Source organism: Pelodiscus sinensis, chromosome 10, assembly GCF_049634645.1.
Source record: "Pelodiscus sinensis isolate JC-2024 chromosome 10, ASM4963464v1, whole genome shotgun sequence".
NCBI classification, from domain to species: Eukaryota; Metazoa; Chordata; order Testudines; family Trionychidae; genus Pelodiscus; species Pelodiscus sinensis.
In genome coordinates this window covers 51644399-51662872 of record NC_134720.1, presented here as the reverse complement: position 1 = coordinate 51662872, position 18474 = coordinate 51644399, and positions in this window count along the sequence as shown.

Genomic DNA, 18474 nt, shown 5'->3' with positions numbered 1-18474 from the left:
CCATGTTAGTCTGGATCTGCAAAAGCGACAAGGAGTCCTTTGGCACCTTATAGACTAACAGATGGATTGGAGCAGAAGCTTTCATGGGCAAAGACCCACTTTGTCACATGCATCTGGTGATGTGGGTCTTTGCCCACGAAAGCTTATGGTCCAATAAATCTGTTAGTCTATAAGGGTACGTCTAAACTACATGCCTCCGTCGACGGAGGCATGTAGATTAGACAGATTGGCAGAGGGAAATGAAGCCGCGATTAAAATAATCGCGGCTTCATTTAAATTTAAATGGCTGCCCCGTTTTGCCGATCAGCTGTTTGTCGGCAGATCGGGGCAGTCTGGACGTGCCGCGTCGACAAAGAAGCCTTTCTTGATCGGCACAGGTAAACCTGGTTTTACGAGGCATACCTGTGCCGATCAAGAAAGGCTTCTTTGTCGACATGGCGCGTCCAGACTGCCCCGATCTGCCAACAAACAGCTGATCGGCAAAATGGGGCAGCCATTTAAATTTAAATGAAGCCGCGATTATTTTAATCGCGGCTTCATTTCCCTCTGCCGATCTGTCTAATCTACATGCCTCCGTTGACGGAGGCATGTAGTCTAGACACACCCTAAGATGCCACAGGACTCCTTGTTGCTTTTCCAGAGATGGGGATTCCACAACTTCCCCAGGCAATTTATTCCAGTGTTTAACCACCCGGACAGGAAGGTTTTCCTAATATCCAACGTAAACTTCCCTTGCTGCAATTTAAGCCCATTGCTGCTTGTTCTATTCTCAGAGGCCAAGAAGAAAAATTTTTCTCCCTCCTCCTTGTAATACCCTTTAAGATACTTGAAAACTGCTCTCGTGTCCCCTCTCCGTCTTCTCTTTTCCAAACTCAACAACCCCAATTCTTTCAACCTTCCCTCATAGCTCATGTTTTCTAGACCTTTCATCATTTTTGTTGCTCTTCTCTGGATCTTCTCCAATTTCTTCACATCCTTCCTGCAATGTGGTGCCCAGAACTGGACACAATACTCCAGAGCAGTCCAGTCTGAGAGCAGTCTCACTGTGGATTGCCTGCAAACTAAGAGATGGGCATGCGGCAGAAATTCAGCCAAATCTCTGCAAATCTTGGCACTCATGACCGGACCAGGCTAGTGCAAAGTGTGTGAGATGCTGGCACAGATCTAAATGAGATCAGTGGCAAACTCAGTGTGACATGAATAAATTTCCCAAGATGTGACTGGGACAGGCACCATATTTCCCAGAGCCATGTGTCCAACCCGCTCTGTTCCTAAATTGGTTGGCCAACCCTCACTGGAGACCTGGGGCCGAATTCTCTCCGGCCTTGCACTTGGTGTGGTCATTTAGATCTGTGCTAGCCGAGTGTCTCACACACTTCGCACTAGCCTAGTCCAGTCGTGAGTGCCCAAGGGGGATGGCTGCAGAAAATCCAGCTGTTGCATTTTCTAAGCAGTCCTGTTATCCTTCCCTGCCCGCAAGCAAGAATGGCGTTGCAGAGCCATTTGTGACACTCCATAAGGCAAGAAAAATTGGCCCGGAAAGTCATACAAACTTTCGGATTGCTTTCATTACTCCTGGCTCAACCAGAGTTCTGCATCACTCCCCCATGGAGAAGTCAAATATTTCTCTCCGGGGCGCACATTTATTATTTCTAACAACATTTCATTTTCCATCTGAACAAAGCTTAAAAAAAAGCAGATCTCAGCTCCGGGCTGGTGTTCAATACCAAACTGAGTTATACATCATGTCAATTGCACATGGTAATTGACCGGGGGAAAATTTCAATACCTAGATTCCCTGGGGGGTTGTAAAGGAGGGGTTGCAAAGCCCTCAAACAAATATGCATACTCAATGCTGGAATGCAGCCAGCTCTTTGGGACTGGCATGGCATGGGGTGGGGGCGGGGGGGTATGAGCCTTGTAATAACCTGAGCAGACTCCAGGCTTGTAAAACTAAACTGGCTCTTTGCTGAAACCTATTTACAGCAGAGGCAGCTAGAATTACAGCCCTGTGCCCACAGACTGGCTTCCTGTTGCATCCACCAAACTCTTTCCCTCTGCAACCCGTTCCCTTCTCTGTAAGTTCCATGCCGGTTAATCCAGCGTGTGTTGCTTGTTTGGACAGTGTCCAGCATGTTGGGCCTCTGACCGGGATGGCCTGTAGATGCTACCACCATCTAAATGTTAAACAGTCCTTGCAGGTCTTTGTTCGAAAATAGGCCTCACCCACCCACTAGGGTTGCCAGGTGGTTTAACAAAAAACACCGAACACACACACACACACACACATACACACACCCCGCCCGCCAAAAAAAAACACAACAAAAAACAAAACAAAACAAAAAAAACACAACACTGGGAAAAATTCAGTAAAGGGAGGAAAAGGGGGGGGGAGACCAAAGTTGTTAAGCAAAAGTTGCACCACGACCTCCACTTTGGGATCATACACTTACCCCCAATGCACCCACCCCTCCCCCGAGCAAGGCCCCCCCCATCCACCCCATCCCAATCCCTTCACTCCTGCCTCAGAGCCAGGCCCCCCTAGCGTCCCCCCATCCCAATGCCTTCACTCCTGCCTCAGAGCCAGGCCCCCTAGCGTCCCCCCATCCCAATGCCTTCACTCCTGCCTCAGAGCCAGGTCCCCCTAGAGTCCCCCCATCCCAATGCCTTCACTCCTGCCTCAGAGCCAGGCCCCCCTAGCGTCCCCCCATCCCAATGCCTTCACTCCTGCCTCAGAGCCAGGTCCCCCTAGCGTCCCCCCATCCCAATGCCTTCACTCCTGCCTCAGAGCCAGGCCCCCCTAGTGTCCCCCCATCCCAATGCCTTCACTCCTGCCTCAGAGCCAGGCCCCCTAGAGTCCCCCCATCCCAATGCCTTCACTCCTGCCTCAGAGCCAGGCCTCCCTAGCGTCCCCCCATCCCAATGCCTTCACTCCTGCCTCAGAGCCAGGTCCCCCTAGTGTCCCCCCATCCCAATGCCTTCAGTCCTGCCTCAGAGCCAGGTCCCCCTAGTGTCCCCCCATCCCAATGCCTTCACTCCTGCCTCAGAGCCAGGCCCCCCTAGAGTCCCCCCATCCCAATGCCTTCACTCCTGCCTCAGAGCCAGGTCCCCCTAGTGTCCCCCCATCCCAATGCCTTCACTCCTGCCTCAGAGCCAGGTCCCCCTAGCGTCCCCCCATCCCAATGCCTTCACTCCTGCCTCAGAGCCAGGCCCCCCTAGAGTCCCCCCATCCCAATGCCTTCAGTCCTGCCTCAGAGCCAGGCCCCCCTAGAGTCCCCCCATCCCAATGCCTTCACTCCTGCCTCAGAGTCAGGCCCCCCTAGCGTCCCCCCATCCCAATGCCTTCACTCCTGCCTCAGAGCCAGGCCCCCCTAGAGTCCCGCCATCCCAATGCCTTCACTCCTGCCTCAGAGCCAGGCCCCCCTAGTGTCCCCCCATCCCAATGCCTTCACTCCTGCCTCAGAGTCAGGCCCCCCTAGCGTCCCCCCATCCCAATGCCTTCACTCCTGCCTCAGAGCCAGGCCCCCCTAGAGTCCCCCCATCCCAATGCCTTCACTCCTGCCTCAGAGCCAGGCCCCCCTAGAGTCCCCCCATCCCAATGCCTTCAGTCCTGCCTCAGAGCCAGGCCCCCCTAGAGTCCCCCCATCCCAATGCCTTCACTCCTGCCTCAGAGTCAGGCCCCCCTAGCGTCCCCCCATCCCAATGCCTTCACTCCTGCCTCAGAGCCAGGCCCCCCTAGAGTCCCCCCATCCCAATGCCTTCACTCCTGCCTCAGAGCCAGGCCCCCCTAGTGTCCCCCCATCCCAATGCCTTCACTCCTGCCTCAGAGCCAGGCCCCCCTAGCGTCCCCCCATCCCAATGCCTTCACTCCTGCCTCAGAGCCAGGCCCCCCTAGAGTCCCCCCATCCCAATGCCTTCACTCCTGCCTCAGAGTCAGGCCCCCCTAGCGTCCCCCCATCCCAATGCCTTCACTCCTGCCTCAGAGCCAGGCCCCCCTAGAGTCCCCCCATCCCAATGCCTTCACTCCTGCCTCAGAGCCAGGCCCCCCTAGAGTCCCCCCATCCCAATGCCTTCACTCCTGCCTCAGAGCCAGGCCCCCCTAGCGTCCCCCCATCCCAATGCATTCACTCCTGCCTCAGAGCCAGGCCCCCCTAGAGTCCCCCCATCCCAATGCCTTCACTCCTGCCTCAGAGCCAGGCCCCCCTAGAGTCCCCCCATCCCAATGCCTTCACTCCTGCCTCAGAGCCAGGTCCCCCTAGCGTCCCCCCATCCCAATGCCTTCACTCCTGCCTCAGAGCCAGGTCCCCCTAGCGTCCCCCCATCCCAATGCCTTCACTCCTGCCTCAGAGCCAGGCCCCCCTAGTGTCCCCCCATCCCAATGCCTTCACTCCTGCCTCAGAGCCAGGTCCCCCTAGCGTCCCCCCATCCCAATGCCTTCACTCCTGCCTCAGAGCCAGGCCCCCCTAGTGTCCCCCCATCCCAATGCATTCACTCCTGCCTCAGAGCCAGGCCCCCCTAGTGTCCCCCCATCCCAATGCATTCACTCCTGCCTCAGAGCCAGGCCCCCCTAGTGTCCCCCCATCCCAGTGCCTTCACTCCTGCCTCAGAGCCAGGCCCCCCTAGCGTCCCCCCATCCCAGTGCACTCACTCCTCCCCCTGAGGCAGGCATCCCCAGCGCTGGGAGCCTCCACCCCAATCAAATCTCCCCCCTGCCTCCTGCAGAGCCAGGCAGGGAGGAACAATCTGACTTTTAAAGTGGCTTCCTCGGCTGGCATTGTAAAGAGGGGGGCATCCCGTGGCCAGCTCCCGGTCTCTGCTGGTCACGGGGCCAGAGCAGCCTGCGCTCCGCTCCCACCCCACCCCAGCCCGGTGCCCACCTAGTGTGGCACCCGGCATGTGTCCCCTCCTGCCCCCCTTCGCTAGATTCTGCCGCGCTCCTCACTCCCCCCCCCCCCCCGCCAAATGTGGCAGGGGAAAATTGTCCCTTCCGGGCTTCTGTCCCAGGGGAACGGGAAATACAGGACATTGCACATGTCCCGTATTTCCTGTTGTTTTTTTTCCTGGTCGGAGCCTGCAAATACTGGAGCGTCCAGGTGAAAACTGGACACCTGGCAACCCACCGTGGCAAACACACCCCTGTGCCCACGCAGTGCATGCATCTGTGGGCAAAAGCCAAGGCTCCAGCGAGCCCCTGAGTCCGTCAGAGCATATGGAAACATCCATTGACTTCACTGGGCTTTGGATCAACTTGGCCTGCGCCTAAATTGGATGCCTTGACTGGAGACCAGTAAAATTGTTACAGTCAGAGCTGCTACATAGACTCACAGAGCACTAGAACTGGAAGAGACCTCGCGAGGTCATCGAGTCCAGTCCCCTGCCCTCCCGGCAGGACCCAGCACCGTCTAGACCATCCCGGATGGATGTCTATCCAACTTGCTATTAAATATCCCCAGTGATGGAGATTCCACAACCCCCCTGGGCAATTTATTCCAGTGTTTGACTGCCCTGACAGTTAGGAAGTTTTTCCTAATGTCCAACCTCAACCTCCCTTGCTGCAGTTTAAGCCCTTTGCTGCTTGTCCTGTCCTCAGAGGCCAGGGAGAACAATTTTCCCCCCTTGACCTCTCTCACTCGGGTAGCTCCGCAGAGCCTGCGAGCAGGGTCTGGGAGGGAGCAGCCAGCCCTGAAAGCAACACCGACTGCAGGGGACTTAGCCACAAGCCTTGTTATTGCTCGGTGAGATCCTCTTCACAGCCCCAGCACTGGCTTTCGAAGGGCAGACATCCAGCCAGTCCCTCGCGGGGAACCAAGATCTCCCCCTCTCTCATGATGCTGGACAGCTGCAAACCGGGAGGCTCCCCGGTCCAGGAGAGGCGGAGGCTAGATCTCATTCCAGCCAGGTTCCCACCATCGCCCCACGCAGGTGCAGGGGCCCCCCCATTCCTTGGCTCCAGCTGGGCCTTCTTTAGGGGACCCTCCCGCTGGGCGCCCCAAGTGGGGAAACTGAGGCACCGTGGCTGTGCATCCACTGCAGCCCGCGTGCGCCCTCCACCCCGGAACCTGCGTTTTCATTCGTCGTCCCAAGTAGCCATTTGGAACCCGGGCCCGGTGGTCCCGCCCACCAGGCTGGGGGAGGAGCCTTTAGAAGTGGGCGGGCTTGCACCCGCCCGCCTCCCAGGCTTTCCAATAGGCTGTTGCTCACGTGTACGGCTAGACAGCCCTCGCGGTGGGTGTAATTGGCCAGCGGAGGCTCCTCCCGTGACTCAGACCACAGTCCAGCCCACGCCTGCCCCTACGTCCTGCCCTGAAGCTGTTGGGGCCTGGGGCTCAGGGCTCATCTGGCCGGCGATCGGGGCAGATCACGCTGGCCCGGGGGGCTGGCAGGTGCTCACGCTAGCCAGTGGTCTAGGGCTCTGGGCAGTTTGGCTGGGGCGCCTCCAGCCACAGTGGGGCCTCTCACAGACGGGGGGTGTCACTCACTGCCTGTGTGGACAGCCACGATCAGTGAATTTACCCACTCTACCTTGGAGCAGCTAGCTGGATCCAGGGGCATAGCCGTACCTGAGCCACCCGCCACGCATCCAGGCCAAATCTGACGTGCAGCCACAACGGCCCGGAGCAGCCCTCGGGCACTTGAAATCCAGGACGGGGCTAGGTGCCCCCTCCCCTTCAGCGAGCTCCGCTCCGGCAGCTGCCACGTTCGTTTTCACGGGGGGGGGGGGGGTTGGGTTGCGTGTCGCTGTGGAGACTAGGGGTTTATACGGCTGCCCCACACCGCAGCAGCTGGGCACCGGCCAGGTAACATCCGTGCTGGAGAAGTCCCTGGGGGGCTCGGGGGAGACGTGAGTTGAAAGGTTCCTGGAGGGAACGTGAAAGCCAGTCAAATCGACTGGGCTCACGTTCATCCCCGGCGAACCCCAAAGTTTGGCAACATTGTCAGTCGCTGCTCAGTAGGAGCCCAGCAGAGACACAGCGGGGGTGTGTGTGTGTGTGTGTCTGTCTGTGTGTTTCCTTGCTCGCCAGACCAGAAGGGGCTGTTTCTGACAATTTGCCAGCTCTCCAGCCATCCTCGCCTCCAGTGTGTAACTCTGAGCAGGCCCGGCAGGAAGACACCGGTCGGGAGTGAGGCTGCAGGACACAGCCAGGCCCTGCAGCTCTGTGTGGGACTCCGCCTGTGCCTGTTAGCGCTGGCCTGGCCTGGCCGTCACGGGACGGATGCTGGGTACACACCACAAGCCGCACAACGACCCTCAAGGTGCCCGCCTCCGGGAATGTGAGTTCTAACATGGAGCTGGGGAACCCAGCACCAGACAACCCACTCCCAGAAGAGATGCTGAAGGGGGCGTTAGTTTCCCCTCCACACCCGCTAGCAATGAATCACTGATTTACTGGCCAAAGCCGGCCCCCAGCCGCATTTCGTCTCTTCCTTTGCAGCTGAATCCCTTGGGCCCTGAAGCTGCGAACAGATCGGCACAGCCGCTGTGCCCTCCCGGATCCCACCGGCTGCACATGGGAGGCGAGTCCCAATTCTGCCCCGTGAGCTAAGTCAGCAAAGGATCATAGAATCGTAGAACCGGAAGGGACCTTGAGAGGCCATCAAGTCCCATCCACTGCCCTCCGGGCAGGACTAAGCCCAAATCCTGCTTGGCAGGCACCATGCGCGCTCCCTGACGCCTGTGCCACACAGGGGCGAGCCGCTGCGGATCTGAGCTGACAGCAACTCACTGTGGTGCCCACACTGCGCCCTGCAGGGACTGGGGCCCTTCTCCGTACCAGCTCCTCCCTGCAGTAACCATGGCTAGGAGCTCTCCGGCGTCTCACTGAGCCCCGTGGCTTTGGGTGGATGTGCACAGGTTGCCATGGGAGGTTCTTTTGGTGCTTCGGGAAGAGTGGTTCACGCGAGGAGTTTGAAGGCTGGTGTGATGTAGTGGGGGTACCTGGCTGGTTTCTATGCTGCTGGCTCTGGGGTAACCCCCACTGGCTGCCGTGGGTACCACGACCCAGCAAAACAGGATGAGTCACTATGCAAAGGGACCTCTCAACCCGTACGGCCAGACACCCCCCATGGAGAGGAACAAAGGAAGGTGGAGGCTGCCCTGGCTGGGGGGCAGGGCTGGAAGAGTGTTGGTTAGTTGCTGTCTGGGAGCATGGAGGAGACAGCCTAGGGAAAGGGGCTGGAGTTTAGGGGCCCAGTCTCCCCCATCTCAAGGGGGCCTGAGGCATCCTAGCCCAGCTCTGTGACCAGATTCCATCTGTGCTGTGCTGTATCCTGGAGAGGCAATAAACCTCCTCTATTCCACCGGCTGGTGAAGTCTGTTTGTGCCATTTCGGGGTGCAGGAGACGGGGGACCCCCAACGCACCGTCACAGCTGGGAATAACAAGCAATGAGCACCTCCTGCCAAGCCCTCCGTGTGGCGCTCAAGGGAGCCAACCTAAAAGTCGGGCTCATTGGGAAATCATTTCAGACGGAAATCATTTAGCCTGGCGGTAAAGCATCGTCCCCATGTCACCGCTGCTCAGAAAGCCATTAACCACATGGAAGACAATAAATCACAAAATGTATCCGTGTTTCCTTCTCTTCCCTTGTCTGTTCAACGGATATGTAATTTGTCCCCCCAATTATGGAGAAAGCATGGAGAAAAGCTGTTCTCAGTGGTGACGGATGGCAGAACAAGGAGCAATGTGCTCAAGTTGCAGTGGGGGAGGTCTAGGTTGGATATTAGGAAAAACTATTTTCCTGGGAGGGTGGGGAAGTGCTGGGACGGGTTCCCTAGGGAGGGGTGGAATCTCCATCCCTAGAGGTATTTAAGTCTCGGCTTGACAAAACCCTGGCTGGGTTGATTTAGTTGGGGTTGGTCCTGCCTCGGTCTCCTGAGGTCTCTTCCAGCTCTATGATTCTATGATCACAGGACTGGAAATGCCTGGGGAGCGCCCCATTTAACAAACCCTTCCAGCTGCTGGACAGGAATGTACATAGAGAATATTGACCAATGCAGCACCAAGAGCTGGAAGGCGTGATATGGACTGCGTGTCGGAGCAAGGTAATCATAGAATCATAGAATACTAGGACTGGAAGGGACCTCGAGAGTCATCGAGTCCAGTCCCCTGCCCTCATGGCAGGACCAAATACTGACTAGACCATCGCTGATAGACATTTATCTAACCTGCTCTTCAATATCTCCAGTGATGGGGATTCCACAACCTCCCTCGGCAATTTATTCCAGTGTTTGACCACCCTGACAGGTAGGAACTTTTTCCTAATGTCCAACCTAAACCTCCCTTGCTGCAGTTTAAGCCCATTGCTTCTTGTTCTATCCTCAGAGGCCAAGATGAACAAGTTTTCTCCCTCCTCCTTATGACACCCTTTTAGATACCTGAAAACAGCTATCACATCCCCTCTCAATCTTCTCTTTTCTAAACTAAACAAACCCAATTCCTTCAGCCTTCCTTCATAGGTCATGTTCTCTAGACCTTTAATCATTCTTGTTGCTCGTCTCTGGACCCTCTCCACTTTCTCCACATCTTTCTTGAAATGCGGTGCCCAGAACTGGACACAATACTCCAACTGAGGCCTAATCAGCGCAGAGTAGAGCGGAAGAACGACTTCTTGGCTCTTGCTCACAACACACCCGTTAATACATCCCAGAATCATGTTTGCTTTCTTTGCAACAGCATCACACCTCTGACTCATATTTAATTTGCGCTCCGCTATAACCCCTAGTTCCCTTTCTGCCGTACTCCTTCCCAGACCGTCGCTTCCCATTCTGTATGTGTGAAACTGATTTTACCCTCATTTCAGGACGGCCCGGACATTCGCCTGTTGCAAATTCACCCTTCTTTGGGGGAGTTCGACCTGATCCTCAGAAAAGCTCCATTGACTTCAAACTGCCCCGGCGGCCACGAAGTTACTCTCAGCTGTGCCTCTGAGGCCTATATTCCAACAGTTTGGAGGCACGTGTTGCAAGGCGAGCCCAGAACCAGAACGCCGCATCTGACCCACACCCCAGCCTTAGTGAAGCTGCAACGTGTCCACAGCCAGATTGAGCTGTACCCTGAACGCACCACACAGGCGTTAAGGTGCCTCAGGGCTAGATCCAGATTCGACCTTGGCGAGTCAGGTTCAAGCCTGTGCACAGAGTCAGCTGCGAGGAAGTGTAGATTTGGATCTGAGCTTGGCGGGTGTGCCACAGATCAAGGCTGCATGCAAACAAACACACATGCAACAGGCTGCCCTTTTCCCGCTCCCTTTGTCCTCCCTCTTGAAAACAGAACGCAATAACAATATAATGTACCGTAGCACAAGGCAACACAAAGGAACGTAACACAAACACCTAACAACAGCGGATTTCCTGGCAGGAAAAGAAATGGACTCTCTGTCGCAGGTTTTAAGACAGGGGCAGCGGATGACCTCTTCTTCAAGAGGATTAAATGCTCCGTAACTGACTAGGGTTCTCATACCAGCTCTGTGCAAGAAGTAACAATGCCACCGATGATTATGTGTATGACAGTGGCAGCTAGAAGCCGGTGCCCCATTGTGCAAGGCGCTGTACAAACATATCAGCCCTCGCCCTCTGTGTGCAGGTCTACAGACAGCCGGTGGATCCAACAAACAGTGGAGGCCGAATACCAGTTACAACGAGATGACCGGCCAGCTTGTACTTTTCATCTTGCCCTGTGTGCTCTTTTTGCTGATGACCAGACACTCGCCGTAAAACATCTGACGTTGGATGGGATAAGAAAACAGGGAGGGTAGTTGGTTGTGGGGAGGCAATGCGCGTGTGTGGTTATCTCTGGAGCGCCTTTGTAGAATGGGTTCCTATCGCTGATCAACTCATTGAATTGCACGCGACCTCGGGGCATCAAGTGGGAGCCAGGGGCATAGCTAAGGTGGGTCTGAATGGGCCACTGCCCATGCACTGAGCCTCCAGGCCCACCCAGATCTGAGGAGGGGCGCCGTGTGCCCACCTTTCCGAAAACTACACTCCGGCTGCTCTGCCTTGATTTTCTGAGCCTTCCCATGTGCGTACCTGTGATCAGGGGTCACCAGGGCTAGGCAGAGGCATGGGGGAGAGGCAGACCTCACTGCCTGTCCCTCCTGAAAATCCAAGCCCACTCATATTTCCTCTGCTCGCTAAGCCCCTGGTTAGAGAGAAGTGCAAAACTGGCCTTTTTCACTGATTGCCGACTGTCATGCAATGAAGTTGGGATGAGGGGACACTGGTGTTGGGGAAGACAGAGATAAGACAACAAACGGCTTCCGCTGGCATTTAAACACCCAAGGGAGGCAAAACCTCCCGCCACCCAAGGCATGAAAACTCGAGAAGATTCAACAGGCTACCATGGACCAACAGTGACGCTCCAGGCCCGAGTGCAACAGGCCCCTTGCGGCTGTGGCTGTGTTTTCTGGTCTTTCCATTTCTGGGTGGGGCTGAAACGGAAGCTTCTTTGGGGGAGTTCCTGAGACGGGATCTGTACCAGGCCGGGCTCTGATCTCATTGATAACGACGTCACTCCAGAATATCTCCACTCCGGCCTGGTTCCAGCCGCAGTTCCAGGGAGTCGCACGGTTCTGGCTCTATATCGATCACAGTGCAGGGCAAAGGGAACACTTGCTCCAGGGCCTGGCAATTCAAAATGGCTCAGGGATCGCAGCCACTGTGAGAGGGGGCAGCCTGGTCCCTTTATATTGCCCACGTGGGGTGGCTCTGAGGGCTGCCTGAGGGAGGAGGTGAGCCAGCACGGTGCACTCTGGGCAGCCTAAAGGGCTGACTGTCTTAGCCCCGCCCCTTCCATCCAAGGCCCCGCCCCTTCCAGGACCCAAGAGCTGACCCTCACGCCCACCTTTTCCAGGGTCCTGGCAAGTCTGTTGTGATCCCCCGTGATATTCACACCTCACCCCTAGGATTGAGGATGGCTAGGCACCATGGCAATACAAAGAAGAAATAGTAGAAATAGTCCTCTAAAAGGGTATGTTCTATGGACAGTCTGAATCCCTCCTCTGCATCTAGCTTAGATTATTCTGCTTGTCAGACAAAGACCTCACACGAAACGTGCCTGTCCTCAGTTTATCATTAGCATTTCAAGCTGCAAACCTTTGGCAGTGGTAGTGGAATGAGAATCAAATAAGTTAATGAACTCAACTGTATATTTACACGATTTAAGACTTATCCCTTTGCTCTGAAACGCTAAGAACTGGGAAGAGATTTGCAATACATTTGGATAGGGATTACATTTTGGCCCGCTACAGGATGGCACCAAGTATTTTGTTCTGCAGTGAAAAAAAAAATAAAAAAAGCAAAAAGGGATATGTGTTTGGGACAGCAAGGTGATCGGCACTTGGAGGGAAGCAAGAGGTTCTGTGGTCATCTGTCACAGGTAACATGCCCAGCGCAAGATCCCTCCATACCCTCTGTGGAGTTAGCCGTGTCTATATACAGATCAAAGCTCAGCCAAAAAGTCTCGGGCCTTGTCTACACTGGCACACTTTGTTGCCAAGAATTGCCTTTTGGTGATGGAACAGTGAGTGTGTACATACGGCAATGCAACTTTTGCCAGGAAAACCACCCAGTTTTGGCAACAAAAAACTTCCAGCCCTGTCAGAGACGTTTTTCTTTTCCTCTCCCTTTATTGTTGACAACGAGCCAGTGTGGACTTTATTTGTTTTGTTGAGAGAATTGGCGTCTGCCAGTATCCCACAATGCCAACCCTGATGGCTCTGCTCAGGGTTTTGTGATCTCTGCTGCCCTTCCCTTTCAAAGTTCCGGGAATTATCTGACAGCTGAGTAAGCTGCTCCCATTGGGGAACAAACAAAGAGCAAATCATCGGAATGATCCCGTTCTGCCCTGCTAGGAACACAGCGGCAGGCAGGCTGCTGCTGCAGGGAGAGAAGCGCAGGGATCAGGTTTGCCTTCCCTAGATATAGGGCAGAATGCCTCAAACCACAAGCCCTTTCTGCTAGAATCTGAAAGGGGAAAACTGCCTGGAGGGAGAAACCACTGTTGAAAAGACCCTATTCACTGTTGGAAAGATCTTCAAGTGGCTGTCTTGTCACAAACCAATTCTACTAGCCAGATACCCAGAGAAGCATTGGAATTAGAGTTCATTCGCAAATTCAGTTTGCATGCTAACGGACTCAATCGTGATGAAAGATGGTTGGGACACTATCAACCTAACATTCAATGAAGGTGCAAACAACTCTGTGTGTAGATTCCTATGTCAGGAAGGATACTGTCAATTGACTTTGATTCTTATCTGCTTCATTTTAACTACTCAATCTTCAGATATTTACTGATTCCCTCTACCTTCCTGATTTTCTATACTCTCTGTCTCCCCCCCACCCCTTAACTCCTATTTATTTTGGGTCTGCACATCCTAAACTCAAAACTTCAGTCATCTGAAGAAGTGGGCTGTGCCCACGAAAGCTCATGATCCCATCCACGTGTTTTGTTAGTCTAGAAAGTGCTACCCGACCATTTGTTGGAGGGAGAGAGTTAGCTATGCCAGTGGGGGAAGGGGTCAGCCCAGGTGAAATAGGATGAAATTGAGCAAAGGCAAAAAGAAAACTGAGTATCAAGGGAAGTTGCCTTCAGGGAGTTATATTAGGCTGTAGAATGCTTCCCACAGAGGATCATAAAACATAGATCAGGAGAAAACAGGAAAGCACAGGCTATAGGAACAGCTCTAGCTTGGGAGCACGTGGACCCTGAAAGTTCTTCTCTAGTTTGAACATCCATGATATTCTAGGTAGGAGGGACTTAGTTCATTCCTTCCAGCAGCCCCAAGCAGTCTTTATAAGACACTGCTTCCTCCTCTCCCAGGTGCCTGCACTCAGGGCTCATTCTTGATCAGCCCATGCCCACTACAACAAGCAGGGGCTGTTTTTCCTCACCAGCCAGCTGGAGCAATTAAGGCCTGGGCTGTTTTCCCCTCCTGCCCAATGAGAGCGTGGGCAGGCACTTCCCTCCGACCACCCTGATTCTATGCTACCCTCAGGAACTCAGAGGCAGGGCAAGCCCCAATCTAATTGCATTTGGGGGAGAGTGATTGAATTATCTACCCCAGCCTCATGCAGAGAGCGAAGATAAATAGGCCACCAGGCACAGAACGCAGCCCCCTGGGAAATCAGACAGGGCCGGGCACACATATACAGGGCAGGAGAGAGGCTCAGCCCATCAGAGAGTGGCTCATGTGATACTGGAGTGAGAGAGAGGGTGGGTTGCTCAGCAAAAAGCATTTTTTCCCCCAGAGAGGCAGTAGAGTCTAGTAGGTAGAGCACTAGACCAGGGCTGAGGAGACCTGGTTGAGTTTCCAGGCCTGCCACGGACCTGCCGGGCAAAGATCCAGACTATTTGTTGTTTTTTAAGTTTATCCTGTACAGACTAACTCTGCTACCCCCTGGTCCCTTCCCTGTGATCCTTCTGAGATTATCAGCTCTTTGGGGAAGAGTTTTCCTCACTGTGTCTGTACAGAGCCCAGTGCACCCAGGCCCTGAGCAAGTGCTAGGCTAGGCACAGCCGTCACGCAACCCACACTAGACTGATGGCATTCTGGGTGCAAATTTCCTCCAGCCTGAACGGGGCTGGAAGAGGCAGAGTTCGATGGAAACTCTGCCGCCGCCCTGCAGAACATAGCGGAAAAGGAGGCACTTTTACAGCGTGTTGATTAGAGACGCCCCCTTGAACTTGGTAAATTGCGTAGGCAGGGGCTTTGCCACCCTTTGGTGCTGAGTAACTAATCCCAGGCAGGTTTATTGATATGGCAGAGGAAATGGGTCTAGTCAATATCAACCTCCAAGGGGCCCCTTGCAGTGATGGTACGTTCCCCTTACACGGCAGGTCCGCACTCTGAAGTCGCACCCCATAAGCCCTATTTTATACCCTATGGCTACGTCTGCACTGGCAGCTTCTTGCAGAAGAACTCTTTTGCGGAAGAGTTCTTGTGCAAAAACTCTTCCACAAGAGAGTGTCTACACTGGCATGTGCTTTTGCGCAAGAGCATCCATGGCCGTGTGCATGCTCCCTTGCGCACGAACGCTCTGATGGCCATTTTCACCGTAGGGGCTTCAATAAATCCATGTTGCCTGTCTACACTGCCCTCTTCTGGAAGAGCTCTTGCGCAAGAGGGCTTATTCCTCGTGGTGGGAGGAATAACTCTTCCGGAAGAAGCCCTGTTTTACAACGCTGGACTGTAAATTGACTTCTGGAAGAACGCTAGTGCACTGTAGACAGCCGGCAAGTTTTTGCAGAAGAACGGCTGTTTTTCCACAAGAAGCTGCCAGTGTAGACGTAGCCTATGTGTTAGCAAGTAAAATACAAGTACAATGGCATTTGAACCTAGATTTCAGCCAATCAGCTTTTTTTACCCTGGTTTTTCTAGGGTCAGGGTGTACCCCTTCTCTTTGTTCTGCCCCCAGGCCTTGCAGGTGCTGTGGGGCGGGGCATGACAGCATCTCCTAGGCTTGTACCAATGTACATAGGGCTGTTTTCTCATCTACTTAAACCAAAGCGTATTGCAGCTCAAGCAAGGTGTTGTGGGGGCATTTAGCATAAGTGAACAGGCTTCCAGAACATGTACAGGCCAATTTGGGCTCTATAACGAGGGTCACCAAAGAGAATGAATAGGCAGCAGGTTGAAAACAAACAAAAGGAAGATTTTTCTTCATGCAGTGCACCGTTAACCTGTGGAACTCCTTGCCAGAGGATGTTGGGAAGGCCAGGACTTTAACAGGGTTCAAAAAAGCACTAGATAAATTCATGGAGGTTAGGTCCATCAATATTTATTAGCCAGGATGGGTAGGAATGGCATCCCAAGCCTCTATTTGTTAGAGGCTGGAAATGAGTGACAGGAGAGGGATCACTTGATGATTCCCTGTTCTGTTCACTCCCTCTGGGGCACCTGGTATTGGCCACTGTCTGCAGACAGGACACTTTAGTCTGATCCAGCCGTTCTTATGTTCTTAACTGCTATATTTACGCTTACTTGTACTTAATGCTTAATACATATTGGCTGTGTCTAGACTGGCCAGTTTTTCCGGAAAATCAGCCGCTTTTCCGGAAAAACTTGCCAGCTGTCTACACTGGCCACTTGAATTTCCTCAAAAGCACTGACTTCCTACTGTAAGAAATCAGTGCTTCTGGCGGAAATACTATGCTGCTCCCGTTCGGGCAAAAGTCCCTTTTGCGCAAAGCTTTTGTGCAAAAGGGCCAGTGTAGACAGCTCAGATTTGTTTTCCGCAAAAAAGCCCCGATTGCAAAAATGGCAATTGGGGCTTTTTTGTGGAAAAGCGAGTCTAGATTGGCACGGACGCTTTTCCGCAAAAAGTGCTTTTGCAGAAAAGTGTCCGTGCCAATCTAGACGCTCTGTTCCGAAAATGCTTTTAATGGAAAACTTTGACATTAAAAGCATTTCCGGAAAATCATGCCAATCTAGACGCAGCCAGCACCTCCTTTCAGGATAACATGGATGTATGGCAGCCAGCATAGATCAGGCAGCAAATTCAGCAGCAGGCAAACAGATCTCTGTTAAATCCTATAGCCCAATTATTGCAGTTTTTTAAAATTGGCAGCTAAATCAATCTGTCAGCATGCGGCCACAGGCAGCAGCCGGTCTTGCTTTGATGCGCGAGCCAGCTCAAGAGGCTGCCGCTGATAGGAAGCCGGAGCGATGGTTCAGGTTTGGGCGTGCGGAGCGATGGAGAACGTGCAAAGTGCCTGGGATCTCTGGCGGGAGGAGAGGTTCTGCGCTTTATCCTTGGGACAGGACCTCCCAGGCAGCGCTCGCTTCTGCCGCACGCTGCCTGGACCCGGCCCGGCCAGTGAGCCTCCCGCCCTGCCAGTCTGCAATGGGTTGTCCCTTAGAACAGCCATTCCTATGTGCATAGGCGGCGGGTAATGTAGACAAGGGAAGGCACGGCCTTCCCAGAACTGCTTACGCACCCGGCCGCCAGGAAAAGGGGGGCCGCGGCGCAGCAGCCTGGCTCCCCAGCTACCAGGGAGGGCTAGGGCTGCAGCACGGCTATCCCAGCTCTGCAGGTGGCCAGGAAGGATCAGACTGGGGTGGGCGGGGCTTGACTCCAGGGGCGGGGCCTCAGGCGGAAGGGGCGGGGCTGGGGCTTGCCTTCCCCAGCTGGGCCTTCACCCGCTGCCCATGCCTATGTGACATCCACCTGCCTGGTCGCACAGGCGGGGCACATGCAGGGCCTGCAATCAAACACGGCCCTGATCTCCATCGCCAGACTGTGCGTCGGCTTCTCTTCTCCTTCACGCGGGTCCGACTGCTGAGCAGTTGGCTGCAAGCTGGGTGGTTTTGAATCAACCCCCATGCGGGGCTTTGCGGCCCAGGAGTCTGCGCTTCATGAAAACTCTCCCGAGCAGGCGGGCGTGGGTACCCCACCGAGGGCCAGACTCAAGCCGCTCTCCATGCTGCGGGTTGGGCGGTACATCCCGAGCTCTTAGCAGGCAGAAAAGCGGGATGCCAACGTCCCCGCAGGGACGGAAACTCCAAAGGGCCGAGCTCAGTCAAAGCTGTGAACCAGGGCAGTGGGATGAGCGAGTTCCTACCCCGGGCTGCATTCTGCCAGGCATGGAAGAGGCACCCAGAGCCAGACGGTCCTGCCCTCAGAACTCACAGTCTGGATACACAGGGCCCAAAGGGAAGTGAACCAAAGTTAGGACCCCACCCTGGCCCAGGTCCCAGGCAGCGTTCCCTGTAAGCTGAGCGCTTGGGCGGCCATCCAGGAAAGATTCCAATGTCACCCAGCTGATCAGCAGCATGTGTTTTTACTGGTGGTGCACATGCTACATGCCTTGGTGCATGCCACAAAATGTATTCTGCACATGGATGGGGACAATTAGGGAACACTGGTCGCTGTCCATTGAACTAACTCCTGGATCACACTGCCTGGCGGGGGGGGGAGGGTCTTCTGGCCAGTATCAAATGTCGTCTCCGTCAGGCAGTTCTTTGCTGTAATTGTAGTTGGCGAGACGTGATCGAATGGTCTTTTCCATTTCTAACATCAGAGACCAGGCCTGCGTGGTGGGTGGGAAAAGTTCAGTGCCAGCCCAAGTGTAACTCTGACACAAGCCCAGAGCAGAGGGAGTTTGTTCAGTGGTTAGAGCCTAGGCCAGGCAGACAGTCTCTTGGCACCTACTCCTGGTACTTCACTAAGTCCCTTAACCTCTCTGCCCAGACCCTCACAGGCAGGGCGGCATCTGTGGGAGTTAGGTGTTTAAATACCTTTAGGGACTGCGTTCCCCCTGCCTCAGTTTCCCCATCTGTTAATACGGGGGGAAAAATATCCCAGCCACAAGAAGGGAGGAGGTGAGAATGACGTTTTTCTACAGCACCCTCCGCCGCAAAACCATGAAAGTTTGCACGGCTTTGCAGGGCCCGCAAAGCGTTGTTTGTCCGTCCCGCGTTTTCAGGAACTGGCAGCACCGGGCTGCATCTCTTCCCAGGAAGGGTCTGGAGGCCCC